Source organism: Nicotiana attenuata, unplaced genomic scaffold, assembly GCF_001879085.1.
Source record: "Nicotiana attenuata strain UT unplaced genomic scaffold, NIATTr2, whole genome shotgun sequence".
Taxonomy (NCBI): Eukaryota; Viridiplantae; Streptophyta; class Magnoliopsida; order Solanales; family Solanaceae; genus Nicotiana; species Nicotiana attenuata.
The window spans coordinates 315,636-332,091 of record NW_017670946.1 but is presented as its reverse complement, the minus strand read 5'-3'; the positions used below and the strand labels follow the sequence as shown (position 1 = coordinate 332,091).

Here is a 16,456-nt window from a genome sequence, read left to right as displayed (position 1 = left end):
CATTGCCTTCGGATCGGATGTAGAGATCACCCTCCTCAGAACTTAGATATCTGTCTGTCTATCAATCAAGATGACTAAAGCCTCACATATATCCACTCGTAGAGTTACTGAAATTTCCTAAAGAAAAACCTTCCCATGCATCATGCATGCCATACACTGATGATGCAACTAATTGAATGTGTAAAATCCTCTATCTTTTGAAGGTCAATAATGGAGAAAGATTATGACTAATCTATATATTCCACTTTAATTTATCAGTTACAGTGAACGAAATTGAGTCACGTCTAAGCTTTCTTTATAAAAAAGAATTCCACCAGGACAAAAGAAGACATTCTCATGTTACTCCTCATGTGAAACCTTATTATTGTAGTACACATATTATGTTTAGGACGTGGACGCTGTTCAAAAAATGGTGGTGAACTGACGTAGATTAATTATTTCTTCTAAAATTGTTACTACAACTTATTGTGGATAAAACAGAAACAGTAAATGATTGGCCCGTTATCTTAGCAAGAAACTAAGTGGGCGTTTGGACTTAAGAATTGTAAAATTCTAAAAAAAAAGTGAAATGAAATTTCAAGTAAAAATGGTATTTGAAAATTAGAGCTGTGTTTATTTCGACAAAAAGAAAAGGACTACAGGGACCTAGAACCTGGGTAATTGGCTTCAAATAAAAGAAAAAAAAAATTAGAGTTGTGTTTGGACATGAATATAAATTTGGGTTGTTTTTGAAATTTTGTGAGTGATCTAAGTGAAAATTTTGAAAAACAGCTTTTTGGAGTTTTTCAAATTTTCGAAAAATTTCAAAATTCATCTTCAAGTGAAAATTAAAAATTTTATGACCAAATACGGATTTCGAAAAAAAGTAAAATTTTTTATGTCCAAACAGGCTCTTAACAATACACATGCCTTCAGAAAAAGAAAGAAAAATCAAAATTGAACAAAATTAATGAGACAAAGATGTGGAGGGTCCCCATCATTTCTTGCATATATGGAACGTCCAGTTCAAAATGTGGACACAAGGAAAGCTACTGAATAAGAATCAGTTCTCATGTCTACACAAATCTTCTTAATTCTGTTACGTACGGCAGTTTGTGATTAGCTAGCAGGTCAGTGTTCCTTGAACCTTTTTTTTTTTTTGTTCCCATTCGATGTCCGGTATCCGTATTGGAGCCCGACTATATCCGGATTCGCGCCGCGTAAGGCCCCATTCGGGGGAAGTGCTCCCTACTAAAGATTTTTCCATACCCAGGGCTCGAACTCGAGACCTCTGAATAAGGGAAGAGCAGTCTCATCCACTGCACCACATCCTTTCTATCCTCTTATCTACTCTCTCTGTTAGGACCGAAAAAACCATGTGTCATGCGGAAGCTAGTAAAGCAAACCTTGAATGACGATAAATTCAACAACAAAAGAGAAATATACCAAAAGAGACACAAACATATAACGTGATTCGGTCAACTGACTTACATTCACGACAGAGATGAGCAATCCACTATATAAAAAGAGAGTACAAAATATCGAGAGAACAACCTCACGAAGAGGCAAACACACAAGTGACACACTAACACTTGTCCCGTAAAGTTCTCCCCCTAAACACGACTCTCAAACCCCATGTGGCTACATTGTGGATGCTACTGAATGAGAAGGATCCTCAATTTATAGAACTTCAAACCTTTTCCTACAAGAAAAGGGACTAGCCAAATATGGAAGAATTATATTTTCCTTCTAGGAAAAGATTTAACCCAATTACGATAAATATGTTGTCCTTTCCTTCATAAAATAAGAAAACCAATTATGATAAGAAAATCTGGAAAACACCTAACACTCTCCTCCATCCTTTTCCACACACTAACTCCTCAATGTTTCACACACTACTAGAAAATGGGTCTATGGGAACAGTTATTTTGGCAACGGTTTGTAAATTGTTGCCATAAAGTAGATATAGTAACGGTTGCAACCGTTACAATAGAACTTTGGGTGGTATAGCACACTTTAGACATAAAACCGTTGCAATTGTAACAAAAACCGTTGCCATAGAGATTTGTTTAGCAACGGATTTGTAAACCGTCCCAATAGACATGTATATTGGAACAGGTTTGGAAAAAAAATTCTATGGGAACGGTTATTCATTTCCCTCGTTTTTTTTCCGCTAAAATTCACTAGCCCGCCAAGTGACTTGTCATTTTATATTTTTTTAACTAATTTAATAAAGTAAATAAAATAAACCCTACCTCCACCTCCAGTAGTGTATCGAGACGGGTGGCGCTGAAGAAAACTCGACTAGAAATGGATGAAGAAGGGATCCCACCCACTGCTTTAAGAGAAATCTCACTTCTTCAAAACCAATTCTCTCTACATCGTTCGTCTCCTCTGTGCCAAACAAATTGACAAAAATGGGAAGCCCCTACTTTACCTAGTTTTTGAGTATTTGGATACTGATCTGAAGAAATTCGTCGATTCTCATCGTAAAGGTCCTAATCCTAGACCTCTCCCTCCTTCTCTCATCCAGAGTTTCTTATATCAATTGTGTAAAGGGGTCGCTCACTGCCATAGCCATGGAGTTCTCCACAGAGATTTGAAGCCACAGAATCTATTAGTGGACAAAGAGAAGAGCATACTTAAGATTGCTGATTTGGGTCTTGGAAGGGCTTTCACTGTCCCAATAAAGAGCTACACCCATGAGGTTAACATTTTTCTCTCTCTTCATACTGGCATTGCCCCCTAAATCACCAGAAAGATATAGAAAGAAAAAGAAATTTGGAGTTAAGATTGTTGATTTGGGTTTGTTCAAATTGTTACTCTATGGTACAGAGCTCCTGAAGTTTTGTTGGGATCTACTCAATACTCAACTGCGGTTGATATGTGGTCTGTGGGATGTATTTTTTTGTGAGTTTGTTTGAGTTGATCATGCTATTTACTCTTGTAGACCAATTCTCTGCTTAGATTTTTTGCTTCTTTTAAGTTAGAAATGTTTTCGAATTCCTTTGTAATGTTCCTGTTATCTGATGCTTTGAATCATACTCCATTTTAACTTTTTCTTCTCTTTGACTAGTTTCTTGTAGCACTGTTTGTTCGATACGTTTTTGACATGATAATTTTAATATGCTATTTGTAGTTACCGATGGAAATTTTGGTTAGGCGTAAGTTTGTTCTTATATTAAGTAGAACATATTAGTTCCATGGGAAGGTAATTTTAAATGCCTGGTTTGAACTTCGCAAGAAGTTGGTTTTGGGCACTTTATGTTCTTTTAGTATCACATTTATATAACATATGGAAGGGCTTTGGGTTGCTTTAAGATGTCTTAAGTTCTAAAAATACTTTTTGATCTCAGAGGCTGTTTTTAGAGAATTGGTATATTTGACAGAGTGTTGAAAAATACGAGGATGGACATATTAAAGTAGGTATACCTTAAGGCTCCTATGAGGCGCCCTTACGCCCTAAAGCTAGGTGAAGCATAGCTTATGTCTATGTTGGAATCAGCTATAACAGTAGCTTCTGGCATAGTGTAATTGCTTTTTAGTTTAAGTAGCAAACACCTCAGACAAAGCTACTGCTGAGTGTCGAGGCGAAAAGGAATTTTCAAGGGTGTTTTCCACATAAGATTGAGGTATTAAGTATTAACAACAATGTCTATGTTGGATTCAGTTATAAATATGTAGCATTTGGTAAAAACAGCAGTATAAATGGTCGAAAGTATAACGGAGAATAAAATTGAGATATTTGCTATAGTAGATAGGTAAATTTGGACATTTCCCCAAGATTTTGTAATTAGCTGCAACCTCTAGCAAAAGATGGTTCTTTACTACTACCGTCTTGTGTGAGTGCAATGCATGAAATGACATTAAACATCTTTTTCTCCTTGTGCAGCCGTTTGATGAATATGAATCTTTCTGGAAGTTTAGCTCCTGAGCTTGGACAACTATCCCATCTTAAAATTATGTGAGCTATATTATTTCACATATAACATTATTCAATATGTAATAACAAAATGGAATTTTTAACTTATTTTTCTATTATATATGCAACTTACTATTTTATAAAATATATTTATAATTCTCTTTCTCATAGGAATTTCATGTGGAATGATTTGACTGGAAGTGTACCGGGAGAGATTGGAAACATCAAGTCTTTGAAACTTCTGTAAGTTGGATGGAATTGAGTTCCTCTTGTTATTTGGTTCCATATTGATTTACTAATGTTGAAGCCGAGTAAAGGGGAACCTTGGCGTAACTGGTAAAGTTGTTGCCATGTGACCAGGAGGTCACTCGAGCCGTGGAAACAACCTCTTACAGATGTGCAGGGTAAGGTTGGGCACAATAGATCCTTGTGGTCCGGCCCTTCCCCAGATCCCGCGCATAGCAGAAGCTTAGTGGACCAGGCTGCCTTTTAAAGCCTAATGCTTGTGAAGAATATGTTCTAAAACTTTGTCCATTGGTTTGATCCAAGTGCAATTATGTTGATATGCAGGCTCTTGAACGGAAACGGGTTTTCAGGATCTTTACCTGATCATCTTGGATATCTCTTGAACCTGAGAATATTCCAGATAGACCAGAACCAGATATTCGGAAGCATTCCTAAATCCTTTTCCCATTTAAATAGTATGCAACATATGTGAGTGCAACTCATTTTGATTGTTATGAAAATTGGAAGAAGTCTAAGGTTTTATCTTTGTTTATCTTATGTGAACATATCTTGTGTCTGCAACCACTTCAACAACAACTCACTGAGTGGTCAAATTCCTAAAGAACTTTCCAATATCTCCACTCTGATTCACTTGTAAGCTAATGGAAGAAATTCTTATTAGCTTCTCTTCTTCAGAACACGTTTTCGTAACTTTAGAATGACTTTATCTTGGCTGTGAACTAATGGAGTAATGTTTTTGTGATGATACTTTCTATCAACAGGCTTTTGGACAGTAATAATCCGGAAGCATTCCTAAATCCTTTTCCCATTTAAATAGTATGCAACATATTTGAGTGCAACTCATTTTGATTGTTATGAAAATTCGAAGAAGTCTAAGGTTTTATCTTTGTTTATCTTATGTGAACATATCTTGTGTCTGCAACCACTTCAACAACAACTCACTGAGTGGTCAAATTCCTAAAGAACTTTCCAATATCTCCACTCTGATTCACTTGTAAGCTAATGGAAGAAATTCTTGTTAGCTTCTCTTCTTCAGAACACGTTTTCGTAACTTTAGAATGACTTTATCTTGGCTGTGAACTAATGGAGTAATGTTTTTGTGATGATACTTTCTATCAACAGGCTTTTGGACAGTAATAATCCGGAAGCATTCCTAAATCCTTTTCCCATTTAAATAGTATGCAACATATGTGAGTGCAACTCATTTTGATTGTTATGAAAATTGGAAGAAGTCTAAGGTTTTATCTTTGTTTATCTTATGTGAACATATCTTGTGTCTGCAACCACTTCAACAACAACTCACTGAGTGGTCAAATTCCTAAAGAACTTTCCAATATCTCCATTTTGATTCACTTGTAAGCTAATGGAAGAAATTCTTGTTAGCTTCTCTTCTTCAGAACACATTTTCGTAACTTTAGAATGACTTTATCTTGGTTGTGACCTAATGGAGTAATATTTTTGTGATGATACTTTCTATCAACAGGCTTTTGGACAGTAATAATCCGGAAGCATTCCTAAATCCTTTTCCCATTTAAATAGTATGCAACATATGTGAGTGCAACTCATTTTGATTGTTATGAAAATTGGAAGAAGTCTAAGGTTTTATCTTTGTTTATCTTATGTGAACATATCTTGTGTCTGCAACCACTTCAACAACAACTCACTGAGTGGTCAAATTCCTAAAGAACTTTCCAATATCTCCACTCTGATTCACTTGTAAGCTAATGGAAGAAATTTTTGTTAGCTTCTCTTCTTTAGAATACGTTTTGGTAACTTTAGAATGACTTTATCTTGGCTGTGAACTAATGGAGTAATGTTTTTTGTGATGATACTTTCTATCAACAGGCTTTTGGACAGTAATAATCTTTCAGGATACCTTCCTCCTGAGTTTTCAGCATTTTTGTCTATTCGGATAATGTAAGTCCCTATACACACACACACACGATTTACATATATTGAACCTCATATGCAACTTTCATCTGATGTATGTGCACAAGATGTATAACTATATCTTGACAAGCAATGTCTCTTTCTGAATTTTTCTTATGTCAGCCAACTTGAATAACAACAATTTCAGTCGGATACCGGTGACTCTTGAGTTTCAGTCATGATGTAGCCGNAATGGGGAAGATGAATAGTGTACCCCCATATTTGAGGGAACACTATTCATCCCCCATTTTGGGGACAAAAATGGGGGAGGGTTGGAGCTAAATTACCTCAAAAATTGCCCCCATTATGGGGAATGGGAGTAAGGTTGGAGATGGCCTTAGGCAGATATCAAAAATGGCACTTCAAGGGTAATATTGTCTTTCCATCTAATTTTTATTAGCTTCGCTTGGATTGTATCGACCACTTCGGAAAACCTGGCAATCACCGCTATTTTGCTTTTGTCTTCTTCCTCTTCTTGTTCTTATCGGTACTAGGCAGACAGCTCTTTGAGAAACTTGGCAGATGCAGGTTCTCTGTATCAAAAACCAATCTAGCAATAGTTTAAAAGCCCCAGCATCTGGAAATTGCAGTTTCCCGGTTCCACCTTTTCGCTCCTCACAGTTCCTGATCTTATCGCCAATTTTTCTCTTTGGGTCATTATTTTTTGTGAGTTTTCTTCTTCTTATCTTCTGTTTCTCTATTTAATCTTTCATGGAATGCTAAGGCTTTGCTGCACAGAAAGTTTAAAGTGTCTATCACCTTTGTTATTTAGGTGTTTGAGGCAATTCCTGAATGAATTAGGGCTTTTTCAAGATTTCTATTACTGTTTTAGGTTTAACTGTTAGGTGTTTGCCATAATTTTCTTACCATATTTGGTTTTTCTATCTCTTGAAGGAAAAGGGCAATATAATTACCTTAATTCGGTTTTCCTTTTTGTAAAAGGAGATTATAAATTCTTCCATATTTGGCTAGTCCCTTTTCTTGTAGGAAAAGGTTTGGACTTCTATAAATTGAGGATCCTTCCTTCTCATTCAGTAGCATCCACAATGTAGCCATAGGGGGCTTGAGAGTCTTATTTAGGGGGAGAACTTTACGGGACAAGTGTTAGTGTGTCACTTGTGTTTGCCTCTTCGTGAGGTTGTTCTCTCGATATTTTGTATTCTCTTTTTATTATAGTGGATTGCTCATCTCCGTTGTGGACGTAGGTCAGTTGACCGAACCACGTTAAATATTTATGTCTCTTTTGGTAGATTTCTCTTTTGTTGTCTGATTTATCGTCGATCATGGTTTGCTTGCTAGCTTCCGCATAACACCTGACCTTTTTCGGTCCTAACAAGTGGTATCAGAGCCAGCTTCGAGCGAGGTTCAAGACAGGTTCATCTTGGCGTGTTCAGTTCTAGCTGCAACATATTTGACGATAATCGTAATTTTTTGTCTGAGAAATTTGACCGGAGTGCTACGCACGTTGAGACAAACTTTGTGGCGAAGATCTGGAGATGCGGCCTGTTGAAGGCTATGTGAAGAAGGTGGATCAAGTTTATTTTGTCAGAAAATTCAGGCCAAGGGGGAGAATTGTTAGGTGTTTGCCATAATTTTCTTACCATATTTGATTTTCCTATCTCTTGAAGGAAAAGGGTAATATAATTACCTTAATTGAGTTTTCCTTTTTGTAAAAGGAGATTATAAATTCTTCCATATTTGGCTAGTCCCTTTTCTTGTAGGAAAAGGTTTGGACTTCTATAAATTGAGGATCCTTCCTTCTCATTCAGTAGCATCCACAATGTAGCCATAGGGGGCTTGAGAGTCTTATTTAGGGGGAGAACTTTACGGGACAAGTGTTAGTGTGTCACTTGTGTTTGCCTCTTCGTGAGGTTGTTCTCTCGATATTTTGTATTCTCTTTTTATTATAGTGGATTGCTCATCTCCGTTGTGGACGTAGGTCAGTTGACCGAACCACGTTAAATGTTTATGTCTCTTTTGGTAGATTTCTCTTTTGTTGTCTGATTTATCGTCGATCATGGTTTGCTTGCTAGCTTCCGCATAACACCTGACCTTTTTCGGTCCTAACAAGTGGTATCAGAGCCTTCCGCAACCATATTGTGAACGAGATACATGCAAGATCATTGTGGGAAAAGCTAGAGACTCTTTATGCTTCAAAAATCGGGAACAACAAATTTTTTTTGCTAAAGCAATTGATGACCTTTAAATACAAGGAAGGCAGCCCTATCCTTGATCACATAAATGATTTTCAGGGCGTCCTTGATCAGCTATCTGGAATGGGGGTTAATTTTGATGATGAGATACAAGGACTTTGGCTTCTTAATACTCTGCCAGACTCTTGGGAAACTCTTCGTGTTTCTTTGACAAATTCAGCTCCTGGAGGTAAGGTGACCATGGAATATGCCAAGAGTGGTGTGTTGAACGAGGAAGTAAGGAGAAAATCTTAGGGTTCGTCCTCACAAGCAGATATCTTGGTTACAGAAGACCGGGGGAGAGATAGAACAAGAGGCTTAATTAATAGAGGTAAAAGTAGAAGTAAGTCAAGGTCCAAATACTATAATGTTACATGCAACCACTGTGGCAAGAAAGGACACATCAAAAGGTTTTGCCGAAAGATGAATCAAGACACTAGAGAAGGAAAGAAAGTTGAAAATAACGAGAACAATGTTGCTGCTATTGTTCGAGATGACCTTCTTTTTGCTTATGATGAAAACGTCATCAATTTGGTATCCCATGAGACTAGCTGGATAGTAGATTCTGGAGCTACCTCACATGTCACACAAAGAAAAGATTTTTTCTCATCTGATACTGCTGTTGATTCTGGAGTGTTAAAGATGGGCAATGCCAGTGAAGTTAAGGTGTTTGGTGTTGGCACAGTTTGTTTGAAAACTAATAATGGTTCAACGTTAGTTCTTCAAGATGTCAAGCATGCTCCAGACTTTCCTTTCAATTTGATCTCCGCTGGAAGATTAGACGATGAAGGTTACCATAATGCCCTCTTTAATGGCCAATGAAAGCTTACTAAGGGCTCGTTAGTAGTGGCTCGGGGAGTCAAGTCTCGTTATTTATATGTGACACGGGGCTCTATTATTAATGACTCAATAAATATGGTGGAAGGTGATATTTTATCAGAATTGTGGCACAGAAGATTGAGTCATATGAGCGATAGGGGAATTACGTGTTTGGCTAAGAAAAGTTTGCTTTCTGAATTGAAACAAGCAAAGCTGAAAAGGTGTATCCATTGTTTAGCTGGCAAACAGAAAAGGGTTTCCTTTCATAGTCATCCTCCCTCAAGAAAGTCCGATTTATTGGAGCTAGTACACTCTGATTTGTGTGGTCCTTTTAAACTAAAGTCAAAAGGTGGTGCACTTTACTTTGTGACCTTCATTGATGATCATTCTCGTAAGCTCTGGGTGTATCCTTTGAAATCTAAAGATCAAGCACTTGGCGTGTTTAAGGAATTTCAGGCCTTAGCTGAGAGACAGACGGGGAAAAAATTAAAATGTATTCGCACTGACAATGGTGGTGAATATTGTGGTCCCTTTGATAACTATCGCAAAGAACAAGGAATTCGTCATCAGAAAACTCAGCCCAAGACACCTCAATTGAACGGTTTGGCAGAGAGAATGAATAGAACTCTAGTTGAGAGAGTTAGATGCTTACTTTCAGAGGCTAAACTTCCAAATACATTTTGGGCGGAAGCACTTAACACTGTTGCCTATGTTATCAATTTGTCTCCTGCTGTTGCTTTGGATGGTGATGTCCCAGACAGAGTTTGTTTGCCAAAGATGTTTCTTATGATCACCTGAGAGTTTTTGGGTGTAAAGCTTGTGTACATATTCCTAAAGATGAGAGATCGAAACTGGATGTCAAAACTAAGCAGTGCATCTTTATCGGTTATGGTCAAGATGATTTTGGGTATCGTTTTTATGATCCAGTTGACAATAAACTTATTAGAAGTCATGATGCAATATTCTTTGAAGACCGTACTATTGAAGATATTGACAACGCTGAGAAGATAGATTCTCAGAGTAATGAGAGCTTAGTTGATATTGATCCAGTTTCAATTGCTAAGGCACCTATTGCACATGAAGGAACCCAAGACAATGATGGAGATTGTGATCAAGATCAAAATGATCATCATGGTATAGAAGTTATAGATGCTCCAATTGATGAAGTTGTGGTTGATCAGCAACCAATTCCTGCACAGGTAACCACTTCGAATGCTCCTGAAACCTCTCTTAGAAGATCTACAAGGGAGAAGCAAAAATCCATGCGTTATCCTCCTGATGAGTATGTATTTTTGACTGACATGGGAAAACCTGAGAATTATGATGAAGCCATGCAAGATAATCACAAAGATCATTAGATCGAAGTGATGGAAGATGAGATGAAGTCACTCCATGAGAATGGCACATATGAGTTAGTGAAATTGCTGAAAGGTAAGAGAGCTTTATCTAACAAATGGATATTCAGAATAAAGCAAGATAACCATACCTCTGCGCCTAGATACAAGGCGAGGTTAGTTGTTAAAGGTTTTGGCCAGAAGAAGGGAGTTGACTTTGATAAAATTTTCTCTCCTGTTGTGAAGATGTCTTCTATTCGTGTGGTTCTAGGCTTAGCCGCAAGTCTAGATTTAGAGGTTGAGCAGATGGATATCAAGACTGCTTTTCTTCATGGTGATTTAGATGAGGAGATTTATATGGAGCAACCTGAGGGTTTTGTAACTAAGGGAAAAGAATATTATGTCTGCAAATTAAAAAAGAGCTTGTATGGATTGAAACAAGCTCCAAGGCAATGGTATTTGAAGTTTGAATCTGTCATAGAAGAACAAGGGTGCAAGAAAACTTCTTCAGACCACTGTGTATTTTTCCAGAAGTTCTCTAATGATGATTTTATTATTTTATTGCTTTATGTGGATGACATGCTTATTGTTGGCAAGAATAAATTCAGAATCGCAGTCCTTAAGAAGCAGTTGAGCAAATCATTTGCGATGAAGGACTTGGGGCCAACAAAGAAAAGCTTGGGCATTCAAATCCACCGACACAGAGATAGAAAGGAGTTATTTCTGTCCCCAAAAGCAATACATTGAGAAGGTACTCAAGAGGTTCAATATGACAGATGCAAAAGTGGTTAGTACTCCTCTTGCTAAACACTTCAAATTGAGTATTAGTCAGAGTCCATCTACTGATGAAGAGAAAAAGGAGATGTCTCGTATTCCTTACTCTTCTGCCGTTGGTAGCTTAATGTATGCTATGGTTTGCACTAGACCAGATATTGCACATGACGTTGGTACTGTTAGTAGATTCCTTTCTAATCCTGGAAAAGAACATTGGGATGCAGTAAAATGGATATTAAGGTATTTGAAAGGTACTGCAGATTTGAAGCTGAGCTTTGGCAATGGCAATGGCAAGCCTGAACTTGTTTGTTACACAGACTCTGATTTAGGAGGCAATCTTGATAATTCAAGATCCGCTTCCGGTTATTTGATCACTTTTGCAGGGGGAGCTGTTTCTTGGCAATCTAGACTACAGAAGTGCATAGATCTATCCACCACAGAAGCCGAATATATTGTTGTCACAGAAGGTGCTAAAGAACTATTATGGATGAAGGAGTTTATTAATGATCTTGGCTTTGAGCAGCCAAGGTACATCTTATTTTGTGATAATCAGAGTGCTATCTGTCTCACCAAGCACTCAACTTTTCATTCTAAGACCAAACATATAAATAGAAAGTATCATTGGATAAGAATGGCCGTGGAAGAGAAATTATTTGAGGTTGAGAAGATACACACTGATGAAAATCCTTCGTATATGCTGACAAAGGCGGTGGTTGCAGATAAACATGAATTTTGTAGAAAATTGTCAGGCATGAAGCGTGTCAATAGTTCCTCCACTTGAAGACACATTTGGCTCCTTGGCTGGAGGGGGAGTTTGTTGGGCACATGCCCATGTTGTCCAGCCAAAGGCCCAATGGCCTAATCCTATTCTCTTTTGGTTTTCATTCCTATTTGGAATTGGATTCGGTTTATTCTTATTTTGAGTGGGTTTTGGCTTTAAGAGAAAGCACCACTCATGATCTATAAATAGGACAACCTTGGAGAATTATTATATGCTCATTTATACAAGTCTTTGAAAGACTTAAGCACATAAGAGTGGTTTAGAGAGAGCTTTCATCAAGAGAGAAGAGAGAATAAAAGTATTTGTTTTGCTGCAGATTTGTAATCCGACCAGCCAACTTCAAATCACATTTTCCAATTCGTTAACCGTTGGATCGGGCTGAAATTTTGACTGAATGTTCGTAACATCTTGGTTTTAGATTTGAACGGTGAAGATCGGATTTGGATGCTCGTAGCATCTGATTTCGAGCCTCGAACAGCAGCTTCATTTTTGTGGATTCTCCTCTTTCTTCAATTGATTAGTGTTGCTCTTGTTGCTATTGTTGCTCCGTATTTGGCCCTTGTTGTGTAGCCAATTTGGAGAACTTTTGTAACCCTCTTATTGTTATAGTGGAGTTTTTGGATCTTTGTGATCCCGTGATTTTTACCTTCGATTTGAAGGGTTTTCCACGTTAAAATTTAGTGTTCTTATCTTCTTTATTTTCGGGTTTACCTCCTCCTCAACATAACAGCCTAAGCGTGGACAGTTAACAGCAACCGAAAATTATAAACTTAGATAATGGCAGACCCAACGATCCATATTATATGTGTGTGTGGGGGAAAAAGTTTAGAAAGAATTAATAGTTCACTTCAGTTCCACTTTTGTAACTCAAAACTAGGGCTGGACATAATTTGGTAAATACCGAATTACCATATCGAAACCGAAAATTTTGGTATTTGATATACGGTATTTTGGTATTTGGTATGGTATTTGCTTTAAGTTTTAAAAAAAAAATTGGTATTAGGTATGGTATTTGGTATTTTAAAATAAAATACCGAAATACCGATACCGTACCGAAATATATATGATATTACACGAAACACATATCATCAATTATAACATAAATATAAATAATCTAAAATTTTACTTTCCTTTATTCTCAACGTTCATCAATTAACTCTAAACAAGTAACAAGACATTTCTAATGATCAAATATTCTTTTATGTACAATTTTCTCTATTTGGGTCGATATTTGCTAGTTTTAGACAAATTTTTTGTCAACAAACATTTTCACTTTTGTATTTTTGAGTACTTTAATTAAAAATATTAGAGTGTATGGCTCTATGCACTAGTTAGTATTCAAACCTAATAAACCGAAATTACCGAACCAAATAAACCGAAACCGAAAGGAGAAAAACCGAACCATACCGAATTTAATTAGATACGGTATTGGTATAGGATTTTAAGAAACCGAATACCGTAAATACCGAACCGAAATGTCTACCGTACCGACCGACGAACACCCCTACTCAAAACTCATAACAATTGAATTCTGAATCTGCCATAACCGAAGTAAAAAATTACATCATTAATTTCTAGTTTAATTATTGTTCATTTATTTAAAAGCCAGGTGGAGAGTCTTCGTTAGCGATAGGGATGCTCCAAAACCAAGTAGAAGATCATCAAAATATGGTCCCCCATAAATGTTCTTACATGAGTTATAGATTTTATTCTCCACCTTTAAGATTTACACATCCGTGGACCTCCAATTGATTGATAGTACTTTTGACTATATATCTCAAGCTATTTTAATAAATAATTTTTAGGATGATGCTTTACATGATGATTTATTGATGCAGCTTATAATGGAGAAGTTGACATTGGAGCAACAATTACATGGCCTTATACCACATTAGCAACACATATATACTTCTCGACGATGCTCAATTATTTGAGATTTGCTTTTGTCCTAGTTGCTTTCTTGGCGGATTATCTATGATAATGTCTACCCTTTACGCCGATACAAAATGCCAAGAGAGGAAAAATAAATGATAATGAAACACCAGGAACGTTATTAATACTTGGTTAAGTTGATTTGGAAACCATAACCACAAAATTAACCTAAACAATTTTAGAACTATAAAACGTACAACATCATGATAAACAATTTTAGAATAATCCTTCACTTGAGGGTAGCATTCTCTTCTCTTTTTCCTTTTGCCCTTTGAACTATTTATTCCGCCATTTTTCAACTCTCTCTCTCTCTAGATCTCTCTGGAGTGAAATATCAAGAATTTGAATATATAAAAAGTACATCCCACCAATGAACGCATATACTTATGCGTATGTACCAGTACTAAGTAAGCTGTATATCGTAAGAGAAGTATGAACGTTTCGAATGATAATTCTGCATATATTATTTAGTACAACTATGATTTTCTTGAAAGTCCGATCTTATTGTAATAATTATTACAGTAATATTTAATTGCATACCTAAACCTACTTATACATGCTGTTGAAATGGTGGATAGCCTGCCACCTCTTCAGCAATTATCTTTACAATAATTATTGCTTATTAGAGATAAGGGCATGCGCTTTTAGGAAACAAACATGGCAAAGCAATATTGTCTATTAGCTAACAGAAAAATAAAAAAGAATCAAACGTATAATCAAACTAGTGAGTCTAGTGACAAGGTTTCCATAATTAGTACAATTAAAGTAAGATATATCCTAATAATGCTGCTTTGCATGCGTAATTAGATGTTGATTAAGGGAATTAATGGGAGAGTTTCAATTTTCATGTCATTAAGCTTGCAACCAACTAATCAGTTGCTTTCACCCTGATTGATCAAACTATTTATTTTAATACTAGTAACCAAAGCCAGCAATATTGGTTTATTAACAATTTAACATTACGTTACAAGGACTGGACAGGCCGACAATTTTGCCTACGTTTGACATCTGTCGACCTATTATTTTCTTTTTTGTACAGTTGCGTGTGCCTATCTAGAAATACGAAATCTCTTATGTGTCTCAAAGTGGATATTATTAAACATAACTGCACACATGTTTAACAATTCCAAAAGAAACGATCATATGTTATTTTCACCCATCGCATTATATTGTTTCTTCCTGTAAGCATATTTATAACAATTCCAAAAGAAAGTTTTCATGTGCTACTTCACACGTCGTTCTGTTTCATGTGACCTAAATTGGGGAGTGAAGTGATACTTAATTTTCCCGTTTGTATTTCTTTAATTGCTCAAACATATTAGCTATTCTCATCTTAATCTTTTGAGAATTTTGAATATTAGAATTTATTTCATCACACTTTTCATGTGTTTCTAATGTGAATGACAGTGTTAGATTGTGAAATTTTAATACGTTTTATAACATAGCATTTAGAAAATTTATAATTTTGAAACACATAAAGGGGACTGTGAGACAGTATAAAATAAATATGATCTCATGCAAAACTATTTTCATGGAGTAGTTCCCTGCATATTTGTTGTCACTTGAAAAAGATTATTTTCATGGATATAAATAAAATAAATTGGATATAAGAAAGTCAACTTTAACCAAATGCTAAAATGTGCATGGATTAATTAAATATAAGAAATATTACATGATAAAACTGTAATGTTTTTTTTCATAATCTAAAAGAGACAAAGAAAATTGACTATATCTAAACTCTTTGATATTTGTCATATATTTTACACTTGTAAATTCTATTTCAAGCCTGCACCAGTTGGCTTAGTTGATTGAATTAGTGGTTTCCCACGTGAAAGACCTGGGATCTATTTCCCTCACCAATCACCTCCTCAGTCAGAGCTTGTTGCACTTCAGTGCAGTACACATCGAAGGGTAGGTCGGGTTTTCCCATGGGAATTACCCCAAAAAAAGTTTTATTTCAAAATATAAAATGCTAACCACTTAAATTTGTGTTAATTTAAATATTTAGACCTTCGAATTTAAAGGAGGGGCAAGCGACTCAAATATAATGGTGATTACGTTCATGATGATTGATTTAACCAACACACAATATAAATATTAGGCAAAATACATAAGTTGGCACCCGAACTATGGATCAAATCCCCGTTACGCACTTTTTGTGGGCGAAAATAATGTTACACACTCAACCTTTTGAAAGTGTGTCTAAGACACACAACTTTTTTCTTGACCACTTTACCTAAATATGGGTAATGTCACGCACCAATAAGGTTGTGACGCGTGTTATTAACATAAATAAAAAAAAGAAAAATATAAAATTACACATATACCCTCATCTTCTCCAACTCCATCTCTTCCACCTCCATCTCCTCCTCCATGGACCACCCGAAAAACTAGAACACACGATTCAACCCAAAAATTAGGATCCCAAGTGATTTAATCCCAGAAAGAAATAAAAATATCAAAAGCCAATAAGCCATGGCTCACACCACCGTACCATCACCACAACAAGGCCATTGTTCCAAAAAAAATGCAACAAAGGCAAAGGTAG

At 36.3% G+C, this 16,456-nt stretch overlaps 1 pseudogene; it reads left to right on the top strand.

The window, feature by feature from the left end:
* The first annotated feature begins 2,081 nt into the window (after positions 1 to 2,081).
* LOC109244691 lies at positions 2,082 to 2,893 on the top strand (annotated as a pseudogene).
* Positions 2,894 to 16,456: the final 13,563 nt, after the last annotated feature.